A 12,948-nucleotide genomic window follows, 5' to 3' on the forward strand; every position below is an offset into this window, starting at 1 on the left:
ATCCCCTTTCCCCCTACTCTGAGTCCCTGGGTGGTACAAAAGGTTAGCATGCTGAGCTGCTAATCAAAAGGTTGGGGGTTCAAGTCTACCCAGAGGTGCCTGGTGATCTGTTGTTGTTGTTAGGTGCCATACAGTCAGTTCTGAATCATAGCGAATCATGGAATGAAACACTGCCCGGTGCTGCACCATGCTCACAATCATTGTTATGCTTGAGCCCATTGTTGCAGCCACTGTGTCAATTCAGCTCTTTGAAGGTCTTCCTCTTTTTTATCGACGCTGTATTTTACCAAGCATTATGTCCTTCTTCTAGGGACTGATCTCTCCTGACAACATGTCCGAAGTACATAAGACATAGTCTCAACATCCTTGCTTCTAAGGAGCATTCTGGTTGTACTTCTTCCGAGACAGATTTCTTGTTCTTTTGGCCCAGAAAAATGGTATATTCAATATTCTTCACCAACACCACAATTCAAAGGTGTCAATTCTTCTTCAGTCTTCCTTATTCATTGTCCAGCTTTCACATGCATATGAGGCGATTGAAAACACCATGGCTTGGGTCTGGTGCACCTTAGTTTTCAAGGTGACATCTTTGCTTTTCAACACTTTAAAGAGGTCGTTTTTAGCTGATTTGTCCAATGCAATGCATCTTTTGGTGACCTGCATCCCCCAAATTTGCCATTGAAAACTCCAAGGAGTACAGTTCTTTTCTGACACATATGGGGCCACCACGAGTCGGAACTGGCTCAGTGGCAACTGGTTTTCCCCTCACTGTGTCACCCAGGAGACCTGGTGGCACAATGGTCAAGAACTCAGGTTGCTAACCAAAAGGTCGGCAGTTCAAATCCACCAGCCCCTCCTTGGAAATCCTATGGGGCTGCTTTACTCTGTCCTATACAGTCTCCATGAGTTGGAATCGACTCAACAGTAACGAGTATCACTCAGCTAGTTAGTGGCAGAGAGAGGATTCAAACTAGAGATTCCCAGATGATTATGTCCAGACCACAGATGTAAAACTCCCCCTAAATTATTAGTTTTTCAAGCTATGTTAGAAATATACTTCTTGTTTAAGTGTCAGGCTTCAAGAAGGACTGAATAGACATTTTTTGAATGAACTAATGCTCTGACAACTTGGATGAGTTGAAGAAGGATGACGAGGGGGTCTGAAAGCTGTGTCGTCTTGAGGACCAGCTGCATAAACTGGCAGTCTGGAGACAGAGGATCGATGGGAAGCCTAGAGGCTGTCGCTGTGTGTGTATCTTCCTCTTCCACGAACACTTAGCGCAGAGTGGATGAACCATAAATATGGTGGGCAAGTAAATTAATTGCTTTGCTTTGAGAAGAGGGGGGATGTGTTATGTGCTGCTTCAGAAAACCCACGATAGCTAATGGGTAGGGAAGTTTCGAAGAACTGGCTGTCTCGGCAGGAAGTGGATGGCATCTGTCAGAGTGAATAGTGCTCCTCAAACTTCCACATGCGTACACATCACCTGGGGGTCTTGTTAAAATACAGGTTCTCATTCAGCAGGTCCGGGTGAAGCTGAGACGCTGCGTTGCCAACGAGCTTCCAGGTGATGCTGTTGGGGGGCCACCCTTTGGGAAGGGAGGATAAAGAAGGAAACTTCTCAGAGAGGTTATCATCCGTGATCACTTAGGTCACTTCTGACTCTCTAAGGCCCTGAGTGCTCAGCTTTCCGTAAGCAGAAAGACTTGAGAAATATGGGAGGGTGTGACTTTCATCTTTATGTTCATGTAAATCTAGAGGTCTCTGTGCTGGCAAACGTGCTTACAGGAAGGGGAGGGATTTGTCTGTGTTTTCACACCAGCAGAAAAGCATTCCTTGTGGCTGTGATTCTGCTAAAATACTCAGGGTATGTGTACTGAATTTCGCAACAAATGCGCTCCATTTGATGCACTGAAAACCTGTCAAACGCTTTACAAGCCGAAAACACATAACTCATGCAGAACTCATAAGACGCTTAGAGCCCCTTGCTGTTACCCTCAGCAAAGCGAGGTTTCTCCTAATCCCACAGTCTCTCCGCTGGGTTTGCTTCTCTGACGTTATCAGTTTTGGACTCACCCTGATGCTGCCCCTCCCTACCCCCACCACTTGGCCTTAAAGATCTCAAGGAAACTGCCCTCTCTCTGGCCCCACGAGCTGACTGTACCGGCCATTCCTGAGCTGTGGAGGCTGCAATCCAGGCACAGGACACCAGCCCTTCCTCACCAGACACCACTGGAAGTAGTTTCTGGTTAAGAGGATGCAGGTCAACAGGGAGAGGAGAAGAGGAGGAAATCCTATTTGTTGAGCACCTACTGTGCACCAGGCAATGGACCGGGCTCATTACACACATTTTCCCTAATGCCATGGCAACATCATTAGGGAGTAAAAAGATCTAAAAAAAAAGAAGAAGGAAAAGAAAGAACAGGAAAGAAGCTTCCTGATAAGCACAGGCATCAGGGCCGAGTGAGCATCTCCCATCCTGGTCTCCTGCCTTCCCCATACAGGCCCTGGCTTTGACGCTGTGTCCAGAAATCTCCCACTGTCTCTGGGGTGCCAGGACAGACACCAGAGCTCTCCCAGATCCAGGCTGCCTGGCTGCGCGAGGAGACTCTAGTGACGGTGGTTCCAAGTCCTTTGTGTTCTTTTTCTCGAGTGCTCCCTGCTCCCCAGGGAAGGCTGCGGGAGCAAACAGAGAAGTCCCGCCTGGGTTCCACCCTCACTAAAATTACAGACCCTCCTGGGGACTCAAGTACCCAAGCCCGGGAGTGCTGGAGCCAGGACCAAAATGCTGTGGCAGGAAGAGCCTGTTACTAAGGCTGCTGAGATCAGGCCTGTTTCCAGCGGGAGGGGAACTGTGGGTCTGTTTCAGATGGAAAAGGGCTACATTGATAAGCAGCAATGCAGGTCCTTTCTGGAAATTGCTCACACTGGTAAAAAAAAAAAAAAAAAAAGTCCAGGATAAGAATGATAATAATAACAGTACCACCTTGACCTTTTAGCTGCATGGAGGAAATCACCCTTCAGCAGCGATTCGTTTTTTTCAGCCTTTCATATTTTTTAGTCACAGGGACAAAGAAAGCAATGTACCCTACCCTTTAATTCACTGTTTTCTGCTTCTGGTTTCTATTTCCTGGTAAATTAATTAGGTGCAGTTTACAGACTAATCTTACTTTTCTGGTTCCTGTGGGCCCTCTTTTCAAAAGCTTCTTAACTGTTCTCCTACCCCCCTCTCCAAATTTCTAACCCAGCTTTCCCAAAAAGGGCTTATAGAAATGTTGTTGAGCTAGAGTGAGGTGTCTTGCACACAGTAGGTGCTCAATAAATGCTGAATTGGATTAAATTACAGCATTGGTAGTCCCTTAGCTTGATTTTAGCCCAATGGAAAATTACAGCATGGTTAGTCCCGATTTATGATGTATTCAGTTTGTGAGGAACTGCACTGACGACCATCCATTTTTTTTTGTACATTGTGTCATGAGTAACATGTACTACGTACAGTGTTGCAGCATGTAAGTTGTCGATGTTGTCATTCTCAGCTACTCATTGAGATGTTGTCATTCTCAGACAGTCACCGGCAGATGTTTATATGTAATGTTTCCAACCCCCAAAGACACATAAAGATGAGATTTATAAAGATATTGATAATAAAAGGCAATAATAATGAAAACTACAAAAAAAAAAAAAAAGAATGAGAGAGAGAAAGAAATTCTGCTCATGTCAGAACCACCTTATGATGGAGTCATTGCAATGGAACCCCGTCATAAGTAGGGGACTACCTGTATCTGGGGAAATGCAGCTGACCACACCTTGCCTCCCCAATCTGATCTACTGTCTCCCACCTTCACTGCTCAAGACATATAATTGAGGATCCAGCTCCTATCCATATCCTCGAAGGAGTTCTCAGGGGGAAGAAAGGGCTCTTTCTCAGGAAGTGCTGTGCTGGAGAGGAAGCTCAGAGTCCAGGCAGCCTGTGTCAGTAATCAGCCAGCATCTGTCAACACGCTGCCTTCAGATCAAACAGAAGGGACCTTCCGTTGGGGACCATCCTGGCAAGCCCACTGTGCAAGAAGGGAGTCATACACCATCAAAGTGGGTGCAGGGGGTAAGCACACTACCCAAATCCTCTGAAATCACAAAATTATTTGTGACCTGAGATTATCATTGCTTTGTCTTTTTTTTTGTCTTTTTCTCCCTTTTGTAAACAAGCTCTCTGCTCTTGGTACTATTCCCTAACCACAGCAGCCCCTAGTGGCAGCAAGCTGGATCACAGGACTGCTATAGAATCCCAGGAGAAAGGGCTTGTTCTAAATGTGTCTGCATCATGTGATCTCCAGCACCATTTCTATCATCAAGACCGTATTTTCCAACTACCAATCGTTCTTTGTTTCCAACTTTCACATTCCAATCACAAGTAATTACCAATGCATCCTCATTGCATGTTTCATCAATTTCAGACTGCAGAAGTTGGTAAAAATCTTCAATTTCTTCATCTTTGGCCTTAGTGGTTGGTGCTTAAATTTGAATAATACTCGTATTAACTGGTCTTCCTTGTAGGCATATGGATATTATCCTATCACTGATAGCGTTGTACTACAGGATAGATCTTGAAATGTTCTTTTTGACGATGAATGCAAATCCATTCCTCTTCAAGTTGTCGTTCCCAGCATAGTAGACCCTCATATGATTGTCCGATTCAGAATGGCCAATACCAGTTCGTGTTCCACTGCTATTCTTAAGGTTTTCACTGGCTAATTCTTTTCAGAAGTAGACTGCCGGTTCCTTCTTCCTAGTCTGTGTTAGTCTGGAAGCTCAGCTGAAGCCTGTCCTCCACAGGCGAACCTGCTGGTATCTGAATACCGGTGGCATAGCTTCCAGCATCACAGCAACATGCAAGCCCCCACAGTATGAAAAAGTGACAGACATGACTTCTTCATTGCAAATACCTTTTCTTCACCAACATAAACAATGACTCTACATATCAACCTCGCCAGATGGAATACACAGGAATCAAATAGACTACATCTGTGAAAAGAGACAATGGAAAAGCTCAAGAACAACACCAGGGGGCAACTGCAGAACAGACAATGAATAGCTCATATACAAGTCCAAGTTGAAACTGAAGAAAATTAGAACAAGTCCATGAGAACCAAAGTATGACCTTGAGTATATCTCACCTGAATTCAGAGACTATCTCGAGAATGGATTTGATGCGTTGGACACTAATGACTGAAGACCAGATGAGTTGTGGAATGACATCAAGGATATCATACATGAAGAAAGCAAGATGTCATTAAAAAGACCAAAATGGATGTCAGAAGAGACTCTGAAAAGTGTTCTTGAACATTGAGTAGCTAAAGCAAAAGGAAGAAATGATGAAGTAAAAGAACTGAACAGAAGATTTCAAAGGGCGGCTCAAGAAGACAAAGTAAAGTATTATAATGACACGCGCAAAGAGCTAGAAACAGAAAAAACCAAAAGAGAAGAACACATTTCGCAAGCTGAAAGAACTGAAGAAAAAAATCAAACCTCAAGTTCCAATAGTGAAGGATTCTATGGGGGAAATATTAAACAACGCAGGAAGCATCAAGAGAAGATGGAAGGAATACACAGAGTCATTACACCAAAATGTTCAACCATTTCAAGAGGTAGCATACGATCAGGAACCGATGGTTCTGAAGGAAGAAGTCCAAGCTGCTCTGAAGGCGCTGGCGGAAAAGTGAGACTCCAGGAATTGACGGAATACCAACTGAGATGTTTCAATAAATGGATGCAGTGCTGGAAGTGCTCACTCATCTATGCCAAGAAATTTGGAAGACAGCTACCTGGTCAATCAACTGGAAGAGATCCGTATTTATGTTTATTCCCAAGAAAGGTGATCCAGGCCCCAGATAAGTAAAGCGTTACTGAAAAAGAACAAAGTGGGAAGCCTCACACTACCTGATTTTAGAACCTGTTATACTGCCATGGTAGTCAAAACAGCCTGTTACTGGTACAACAACAGATACATAGACCAGTGGAACGGAATTGAGAATCCAGATGGAAATTCGACCACTTATTAGCAGCTGATGTTTGACAAAGTCCCAGAGTCTGTTAATTGGGGAAAAGACAGTCTCTTTAACAAATGGTGCTGGCATAACTGGATATCTACCTGCAAAAAAAAAAAAAAAAAATGGAACAAGACCCATACCCCACACCATGCACAAAAACTAACTCAAAATGGATCAAAGACCTAAATACAAAATCTAAAATGAGAACGATCATGGAAGAAAAAATAGGGACAATGCTAGGAGCCCTAATACATGGCATAAACAGTATACAAAACATTACTAACAACGCACAAACACCAGAAGAGAAACTAGATAACTGGGAGCTCCTAAAAATCAAACGCCTATGCTCATTCAAAGCCTTCACCAAAAGAGTAAAAAGACTACCTACAGACTGGGAAAAAGGTTTTGGCTATGACAAATCTGATCAGCATCTAATCTCTAAAATCTATAAGCTACTCCAAAACCTCAACAACGAAAAGACAAATAATCCAATTAGAATATGGGCAAAGGATATGAATAGGCAGTTTACCAAAGAAGACATTCAGGCGACGAACAGACACATGAGGAAATGCTCAGAATCATTAGCTATTAGAGAAATGCAAATCAAAACTACAATGAGATTCCATCTCACCCCAACAAGGTTGGCATTAATGCAAAAAACACAAAATAATAAATGTTGGAGAGGTTGTGAAGAGACTGGAACACTTATACATTGCTGGAGGAAATGTAAAATGGTACAACCACTTTGGAAATTGATTTGGTGCTTCCTTAAAAAGCTAGAAATAGAATGACCATATGATTCAGCAATCCCACTCCTTGGAATATATCCTAGAGAAATAAGAGCCCTCACATGAATAGATACATGAACACCCATGTTCATTGCAGCACTGTTTACAATAGCAAAAAGATGGAAACAACCTAGGTGCCCATCAACAGATGAATGGATAAACAAATTATGGTATATTCACACAATGGAATACTATGCAGTGATAAAGAACAATGATGAATCTGTGAAACATCTCAGAACATGGATAAATCTGGAAGGCATTATGCTGAGCGAAATTAGTTAGTCGCAAAAAGGACAAACATTGTATGAGACCACTATTATAAGAACTCAAGAAAAGGTTTAAACACAGAAGAAAACATTCTTTGATGGTTATGAGGGTGGGCAGCGAGGGAGAGGGGTATTCACTAATTAGATAGTAGGCAAGAATTATTTTGGGTAAGGGGAAGGACAACACACAATTTAGGGGAAGTCAGCACAGCTGGCCTAAACCAAAAGCTAAGAAGTTTCCTGAATACAACCAAACACTTTGAGGGACAGAGAAGCAGGGGCAGGGGCCTGGGGACCATGTTTCAGGGGAGATCTAGGTCAATTGGCATAACGAAGTTTACTAAGAAAACGTTCTGCATCTCACTTTGGTGAGTGGTATCTGGGGTCTTAAAAGCTAACGAGCAGCCATCTCATATGCAACAATTGGTCCCAACCCACCTGGAGCAAAGGAGGAAGAAGAACACTGAGGACGTAAGGAAAACATGAGCCCAATAGACAGAAAGTGCCCCGAAAACCGGAGGCTCCATCAGCCAGAGACCAGAAGAACCAGGTGGTGCCCAGCTACCACCAGTGACTGCCCTGACAGAGAACACAACAGAGAGTCCCTGATGTAACAGGAGAAAAGAGGGGTGCAGAATTCAAGTTCTAGTAAAAAGACCAGACTTGATGGTCTGACTGAGATTGTAGGGACCCCAGAGGACATGGACCCTGAACTCTGTTAGCCCAAAACTAAAACCATTCCTGAAGCCAGCTCTTCAAAGATTAGACTGGTCAATAAGACATAAAATGATACTGGTGAGGAGTGTGCTTCTTAGCTCAAGTAGACACATGAGACTAAAGACGAGAAGGTAGAGGGGGACAGGAGCTGGATGAATGGACACAGGAAATACAAGGTGGAGAGGAGGAGTGTGCTGTCACATTATAGGGGGAGCAAGTAGGGTCACATAACCATGTGTGTATAAGCTTTTGTATGAGAAACTGATGTGAACAGCAAACTTTCACTTAAAGCATAATAATAAAAAAAAAAAAGAAAGAAAGAAAGGTGATCCAACCGAATACTGAAATTATGGAACAATATCATTAATATCACATGCACATAAAAATTTTGCTGAAAATCATTCAAAAGGGGCTGTAGTCGTGTATTGACGGGGGACTGCCAGAAATTCAGGCTAGGTGCAGAAGAGGACGTGGAGCCAGGGATATCATTGCTGATGTCGGATGGATCCTGGCTGAAAGCAGAGAATACAAGAAGGGTGTTTACCTGTGTTTTATTGACTACAGAAAGGCATTCTCTGTGTGGATCATAACAAACTATGAATAACATTGCAAAGAATGGGAATTCCAGAACACTTAATTGTGCTCAGGAGGAACCTGTACACAGATCAAGCGGTAGTCGTTTGGACAGAACAAGGGTATCTTGCATGGTTTAAAATCAGGAAAGGTGTGTGTCATGGTTGTATCCTTTCACCATACCTATTCAGTCTGTATGCTGAGCAAATAATATGAGAAGCTGGACTATATGAAGAACAGAGCAACAGGACTGGTGGAAGATGCATTAACAACCTGCATTATGCAGATGACACGACCTTGCCTGCTGAAAGCGAAGAGGGCTTGAAACACTTACTGATGAAGATCAAAGATCACAGCCTTCAGTATGGATTGTACCTCAACATAAAGAAAACAGAAATCCTCACAACTGGACCAATAAGCAACATCATGATAAACTGAGAAAAGATTGAAGTTGCCAACGATTTCATTTTACTTGAATCCATAATCAACACCCATGGAAGCAGCAGTCAAGAGATCAAAAGATGCATTGTATTGGGCAAATCTGCTGCAAAAGACGTCTTTAAAGTGTTGAAAAGCAAAGATGTCACCTTTAGGCTAAGGTGCGCCTGACCCAAGCCGTGGTGTTTTCAATCACCTCATATGCATGTGAAATCTGGACAATGAATAAGGAAGACCGAAGAAGAATTGATGCCTTTGAATGGTGGTGTTGGGGAAGGATATGGACTATACCACGGACTGCCAGAAGAAGGAAGGAATCTGTCTTGGAAGAAGTACAACCAGAATGCTTCTTAGAAGCAAGGATGGCGAGGCTACATCTTACCTAGTTCGGACATGTTGTCAGGAGGGATCAGTCCCTGGAGAAGGACATCATGCTTGGTAAAGTACAGGGTCAGTGAGGAAGAGGAACACCCTCAACAGATGGCCTGACACAGTGGCTGCCACAATGGGCTCCAGCATAACAAGGATTGTAAGGACGGCACGGGACCAGGCAATGTTTCCTTCTGTTGTCGCTATGGGTCGTAACCAGCTCGATGGCACCTAACAACAACAACAAGATATGTCTCTAGGTAGTGTGAGTGATTAACGCACTTGGCTGCTAACCAAAACATTGGAGGTTCAAGTCCACCCAAAGGTGCCTCAGAAGAAAGGCCTGGTAACCTATTTCCGAAAAATCAGCCATTGAAAACCTTTTGGAGCACAGTTCTACTCTGGTGAACATGGAGTCGCCACAGTTGGAACTGACTCGACGGTGATTGTTTTTTGTTTCTTGGTTATATATGTCTTCAGATGTTGATAGAAGCATGTGGAAACCCCACCCCCACCCCACCAACCAGTCCCTCAGGACTGGTTGATCTAATTTTGACTTCTTAGGGGCCGAGGGTATCCTTCTGGTTTTTCAACTCACATAAATGCACACAAATGAATGCTGAAACTGACACTGTAGGGGGTGGGAGGAAGCAACCCAGGTTAGGGAGCCCCTGGGGTGGGGGTGGGGTCAGAGTAGGAGAAAGCTGAGGAGAGGGGATGACCTCTCAGCAAATCCCAGTGTCACTGGTCCAGCACACGCCCGGTGAAACTGGGCCCCAGCTCTGACTTGGTCTTTGGTCAAAAGAATCAGCTACCCAAGAGTGACCAGTCAGCAGGCCAGGCCTCATCCAGGGGCTCACAAGCTCTGCTTTGACCCTGACACCGTCAGAAGCAGCTGCCACCAGCCCAGGTGAGAAAAACTTGATGGCACCCTGGAGAGGAGCCCTCTATTGGCTGCTACTTGGAAGCTCTGTGGGGCAGTTCTACTCTGGTCTATGGGGTCACTATGAGTTGGAATCAGCTTAACGGCAACAGGTTTGGTTTTCTTGGGTTAGAGCCCTTTAAGTGGTCTTGGACATTGTATGGCATGCTTCCCAGCTGTTTCAAGAATGGATGTCAGAAGGAAGAGGCGGGCACACTGGACACTCAGGAGACAAGAAGACTCTCCCAAGCATTTAAGCAGCCTCTTGGCCTGCCCTCCTCCTTCCTGTCAACCTGAATGTCATCCTTCTTCACAGCTGACCTTTGGGTGGTGCTCACTCAGGTCCCAAAACGTGGCACACATTAGCGGCTTCCACCCCCTCTTCAGCAGGCTGCATCGTGGCTTCTGCCACGTCCAGGTCATTGAACCAACTCTGGCAAAGCTCAGTGTCCTCTTGACAGCCAGTCCACTCCCCCTTCCCAGGCCTTCCTGCACTTATCTCCTTCTTGTTGAGCTGTTCTCCTCATGAAGCTCCTGAAGCATGGCTTCTTCTTGCGTGTCCTCAGCTTCTCTGCTGTTCCCTCACTGACCCTCAAGCCAACCCCCTTTAGGAGTTGATGCTCTCTATGGTTCTGTGCTGAATATCTGCCCTTTGTGCCAGCCCAGCACCCGCTTCCTCTTTGTTAATTCATTCCACAACTTTTTTTGTGTGCGTGTGCCTACCATGTACCAGACATTCTTCTAGCCAATGAATATAAAAGACAAAAGTCCTTCTAGTGTAGGAGTTGGCAAGCTTTTTCTGTAAAGGGCCAGATAGTAAGTAATTTAGGCTGTGCAAGCCATATGGTCTCTATCCCAATCACTCAACTCCATGCCAGTAGCTCTAAAGCAGCCATAGACAATATATAAACAAATAGGCATGGCTGTGTTTCAATAAAACTTTATTTACAAAAACAGGTTTTGAAGGGGATTTGTCCTGCCGATACCTGTTCCAGTGGACTAACAGCACCTCCAATTTTCCTTTGGATAGCCATTACTTTTCTACTCTAAGTCCTCATTGTTTGGGCCTAAGGGTGGTCATGTGACCCAAGCTTGGACAAAGTCAAGTGATAGGCTCAGGGGTGGGCACAAGGTCCCCTGGGCCAGTGAGAATCAGCCTTGGGTCTTTTGCTATAACTGTTGGGAAAGAGACATTCTCTTTCTGCTGGGATTTCTAAGCTGATAGAATAAAGCCTGGTGGCCATCTGCACCACAACCCTGGAAGAACATGCCTGAGAATGAAGCCATCCTAGAGGAAAGCAGATGGGGAACCCTCACGGCATCTTTGGAGCACCTGAATTCAACTAGGCAATCACACCTGCAGTCATACGTATATCCTGTACCTTTCAGCTACACTCCATTTTTTTTTTTCCTTAAACAAATTGGCTTGGATTTTCGTCACTTGTAACCAGAGTCCCAGCCAATACAAAACCCAAACCCGTTTCTAGAACCCCCTTTCTCCTTACTCTACATACATGGTTAATTAGCTGCATCATTTTTCCCTAACTACTAAACGGAAACCCTGGTGGTGTAGTGGCTAAGTGCTACGGCTGCTGACCAAAGGGTCAGCAGTTCAAATCTGCCAGGCGCTCCTTGGAAACTCTATAGAGCAGTTCTACTCTGCCCTATAGGGTCGCTATGAGTCAGAATTGACTCGACAGCAATGGGTTTGGTTTGGTTTGATTTGGTTAGGCACTAAACAGAGCCCTGGTGGTGCAGTGCTTAAGAGCTCGACTACTAACTAAAAAGTAGACAGTTCGAATCCACCAGTTGCTCCTTGCAAACACTGTGGGGCAGTTCCACTCTGTCCTATAGGGTTGCTACGACCCTCGAGGGCAACGGATATTTTTAGATAGTAAGCAGTAGGTCAAGGGGTATGATTTTTTTTAATTCCCCCACAGTTCCCAGCACATTCCTTATTACAGATTTTCTCAACCTTGGATACACATTAGAATCACCAGGGAAATTAAAAAAATTAAAAAAAAAAAAAGATGCCTGGTCCCACAAACAGAGATAGGAATTTAATTGATCTGGCGTGACCCCAGACATCACTATATTTAAAATATTCCCAGGTGATTCTCATGCACAGCCATGGTTGAGAACCAGTGGTTTAGTATGTCAAAGGTACTCAGAAAATGGTTGATGGATGCTTGATTGATTGCCCTGAGTCCATATGTAGGTCCAAACTTCATAATTAATTACCTCCAGTTTATTTGGCTACCATAACAAGGCGCTTACCCTAGCAGACTTAATAAATATTACTTGGGGATGAAGATGATAATATTGTTGATGATGACAGTGATGATGGCGATGATGATAAAAATCTGAAACAAATTCCCCCCGTGTTTTCTAGTCTCAGCACCCAGCCACAGTTGCCCAATAAGAAATCAGGTCAGCCCCAGTTGGATCTCTGCAAGTCCTCTTCTTCCCTAACACGTGCCTCTTGCCTTCCGAGTCACTTTGTATGAGGCTCTTTGCGAGACGACAGGCTTCTTGCATCAGTGGAACAGACTCACTGGGAGTAACCCAGTTCTCCCTCATCCCCAAGGCCATGGTTTATAAAAAGAGAGTTAATTTGTGATTCGGAGGAACTTTTGGACACATCTAAGTTCATTTCTTAATGAGGTCTGGCTCTCAGGGAATGGACAGGGACTGAGCCTTTTAGTTTATGACCTAAAATGTTCTTGTTGTTTAAAGACCTTTGCTAATGAGGGGAGAGTCATGGCCCCATCCCCTCATGAAGTAATGAGCTTAGCTCTGTTCGGTGCTTGGGGCCTACCCTTAATCT

This window comes from Loxodonta africana, chromosome 21 (genome assembly GCF_030014295.1).
Source record: "Loxodonta africana isolate mLoxAfr1 chromosome 21, mLoxAfr1.hap2, whole genome shotgun sequence".
Taxonomy (NCBI): Eukaryota; Metazoa; Chordata; class Mammalia; order Proboscidea; family Elephantidae; genus Loxodonta; species Loxodonta africana.